The sequence below is a fragment of the Lupinus angustifolius genome, chromosome LG09, assembly GCF_001865875.1.
Source record: "Lupinus angustifolius cultivar Tanjil chromosome LG09, LupAngTanjil_v1.0, whole genome shotgun sequence".
Lineage (NCBI taxonomy): Eukaryota > Viridiplantae > Streptophyta > Magnoliopsida > Fabales > Fabaceae > Lupinus > Lupinus angustifolius.
Window position 1 is genome coordinate 7,663,607 of NC_032017.1, and position 4,375 is coordinate 7,667,981.

A 4,375-nucleotide genomic window follows, 5' to 3' on the forward strand; every position below is an offset into this window, starting at 1 on the left:
ATGTGCAGATTATACAATCTTCTATGAATCTAAGAACCCCTAAAAGATCTCACAAATATAGAAATACAATGTGTGAAATGCAGGTTTCTTTTTCACAAATTTGACAATGAAAGCTCAACATGGATCTTGTAAAGATTCACCATTTTCTTCCTCAAAAGAATGCTTAGAATATCTTTCTAAAAGATATAGATGTTTGAGCTCTAGATTTTCTTAATAATTTGTACACTCTTTGTTTTCAAAAAATGTGTTCTAACCCTCTAAACTTTTCTCAAAGTTATGTTATGAACGGATATGAAAAAACCTTGGGTTAATATATTGTTCTGTTTTTAACTAGAGTTAATCGATTACGTTGAACACTAATCGATTAACGAGTTTCTTCAAATAATAGAAAATAGAAATAGTTATCAGGTTAATCACCTTAATCGATTAACTCGTCATTTAATCAATTAACGTTTTCAGCCCAAGGGTTAATTGATTAACGACTTTCTAAAATACATTTCAAATGATGAATGTACCTCCTACCTAATTTATAACCTAATGATGGATGTCTTTGAATGTAACATGATTTAAAAATACTTTTTAAATTCATTCAAAACATATGATCTTTTATGTATGTATGTGCATGTAATTCATTCAAAACATATGATCCAAAAAATGCACAACCCCTTGTGCCTCTAATTCATGCAGGAATGGGAATCCTTGCTCCACCATCCACGCCATGTCGGCATACCAGATGTATGTGGGTTACCGGCTAATGAACCGCGACAACCCTTTTGCTTGAAGAGTAGGACCGTAAAATGGGTCAATACCCAGTGTAGGATTTTGCCTTACTAAAGAGGAGCCTTCGACACTCATATTTCTCGCACATCCAGGATGACGCAGAGATGGGTTTGCACCGGCTGTATGTTTCACTCCATTAGGTCTGTCGTTACTCATAGTTGTAGAATCAATGGATAGCATAACTGATTAAGGATGAAAATGAAGTTAGGGTTTGAAAAGGGAAAACTTGGTTTCTCTAATATGAACCAAATTGATGAATTGGATGCTTAGAGAAGGGAAGAAGAAAGGAATGGGTAGCTCTAGAACGAGTTTGAGGATGAATTATGTGATCAATTTCAAACAACGGAATACAGTTCACGAGGTTAGGGTTTGTAAAAAACATAACCCAAACTATTGCAGAATATGTTTAATTGCTGCACTTAATCGATTAACCTCTGTGTTAATCGATTAATGGGGTTGAAATTTTACACAGTTAATCCATTATGTTCCATCTTAATCGATTAAGATTTTTAAAACGTTCTAGCCCAGGTAATCGAGTAAAGGAACAAGTAATCGATTAAGACAATTTGAAAAAACATAGGTAATCGATTAAAACATAGAACAACCGATTAAATACGTCACAGAAACAGATTTTGACACAGTTTGAATTAGTTTATAGATTTTCTAAGACTCTAAGATAACGGTCTATTCTAAACCCATAATGTGCACTTAATATGGAGCCAAAAGATCATGAAAACATATTCAAACAAGAATGCATTTTACAATTAAGAACACATGCATATTATGGCGATAAGTAAACTTAGTTAGGATTATCTAGAAGTCATTCATACACTTAAGCATTTAGGTAATATATCGGATATAACATGTCACTAGACAATGTATGAAAATATTTATCATGAAATTTGGTTACCTCATACACTTTACCTCATTCTTATCAAGATTTTGGAAGTTTGCAATTCTTTGACGTTTTCTTTGGCCTTTCTTCCATTCTTGACTCTTTGTCTTTTTCTTGCATAGAATATAATTCTTGAACCATTTATCCTCATTAGTCCCTACAAAACAGTAAGCATATCTTCCCTCTCCTCTTTTGGAGATGGCTTAATCAAGCATTAAATTCTTATAGGCTTTTCAAGAGAAATAGTTTTAGTTGATTGCATTAATGTGATATTTAACTTGTTGTGCTTCAACATGATTAGAAAATCCTAGATGATATTTCTACATTTACTTATTAATCAAAACATGATTAAGAGATTCTTATACTTGTTCAATAATATCATGTTTGCATTAAAATCATGTAAATGTAACACACAAAGCATTAGGCCTAAAGATGATTTATGGAGGAATTCACAATTTTTGAGTTTATGGCCTTGCTAGGATATCGTTTTAGAATTTATTTATGACATTTAAAGTATGTAGTACTTATAGTTAGGAAGCAATACCATGTTTTACTTTTGTTGTACAATGCTTCCTTTCTTCAAGCATTTGTGATGACAAGTTGCTCGTAAGTGTCATAGTCTCCTTTCCTTTGGGGATAGGACAAAGAAGTTTGATTTTGTCACTTTCTTATGTGCCTAAGACATTTTCTGTCCATAATGAAATTTGAAGTCCATATGTCCTTAAGCACACCTACAGAGCACAATTACTTGGTCTTCTTGGGTACCCAACTAAACTTGGGTCCCTTGATGTTAGTAGCTTGGGGATTTTGTTTCTTTGTAATCCACATACACTTTCCATTTGGAACATCATGCATTCTAACACTACATGCATTCAAGGTATGATGACCATACAATCTACAATGAAACAATTAGGGCATTCAAGATGTGACATTTTTCAGAACATTTACTTGATTCTTGTGAAAAATGTTATTTGCTTGCATATCTTCCAAACTAGATTTAATCTCATCATTTTCATATGAAGCAAGTAAGTTATTTGAATGTGATAACTAAATGTGAAATTAGCAAGATTATCATTTAAGACATTTATGTTCATTTTTCATGCACATGTAATTTTCACACATAGATGTCACATTTAAATTAGAAATACAATCACATGAAGAGTTAGCATATTTAGCATCTAAGGTTTCATTTTCAATTTTCAGCATATCAATGAAATTTTGTAATTCACATATTTTCTTTTCATGATCTAAAATTAACCTTTTTCTATTTATGCACTTTTTAGCTAACATTTTAAGTTCTTCATGCATTTCAACATAAGCATCATATAGCATGTTATATGTGACAGATATTTCAGAATTTGAACTAGAATCGTATAAGTATACCTCACTAGGCTAATCTTGCTCACTTACTTCGCAGGAGTTCGAATTTTGACCCATTAGACAAATCTTGTGTGATTCTTCATCTTCCGAGATGCTTGTTGATGAATTGTCCTCTTCGGGTTCATCCTAGATGATATATGCCTTCTTAGCTTTGATGTCCAGAGAGTCTCTCTTGCAATCTTGTTGCTTTGAAGGAAGTTTCTTTGATGTTCTCATACATTTTTTCATTGAGTGTCAAATGTCTTAATTCTTGCTCATGTTCTTGAAGTTTACCAAATAGAGTTGCGAGCAACATTTGTTCCAAGTCCTTTGACTTCATAATGGCACTCACCTTGGGTTTCCATTTCTCGTCCAGACATCTCAACAGTTTAACAGTTAGTTAAATTTTGGCAAATGATTTGTCTAATGCAATGAGATGATTAATAATATGAGTAAATCATTTATGTAAATCAGAAATAGACTCATGAGGAAACATGCAAAACAATTCATACCCATGCATCAACGTATTCAATCTAGAACGTTTGATATCACTAATTCCTTCGTGGATCACTTGTAAAGTGTCCCACATTTCCTTGGCACTATCGCACTGAGAAACTCTAAAGAACTCATCATATGAGAGTGTGGAAGTTATAATGTTTTTCGCTTTCAAATCGAATTGCACTTTTATCTTTTCCTCGTTGGTCAAAAGAATTCTAGGTTTCTCTTTTGTTTTTCCATTCACTTTGTGTAGTTGTTGAAAGGGTATTTCAGAGTTTTGTTGGGAGTTTTCTCCTCTCAACAAATCATCCTGATAGTAATGTTAATTTGTTGAGAGGTTAATACTCTCATTTCCGTTATGTTCCTTTTGTAAGTAATAGAACTCGGTTTTATTCTTTGTTCGCCATCTCGGCTTTGTTGAAATAAATTCCAACGCCGGTATAACGGTTTCAAGAATATTCCAGTTACAACTTACTTTCTTAATAATCATGTGAATAAGTCATTCATTCTTTGCCCCATCTCGGTTTTGTTAGAATAAATTCTAACGTCGGTATAATGGTATCGAAGCAATTACCTATTACATAATTATTAAGTACCTTTGAATACCATCTCGATTTTTGTGGAATAAATTCCAACATCGGTTTAATGGTATTCTAATATATAAAAGTGATGAATAGTTAGTTGTTAGATACAAATAAATAAATAAAGAACAAAAGAATAATAAATTTAGTGACTTTTATTTATTTACTCCCTTTCGGGTTCATTTTATTAACAAACCAAACTTCTTCCTAAGGAAGGTTGGTATTAAAGAATAAATAAAATGCGGAAAGTAAATAACAATAA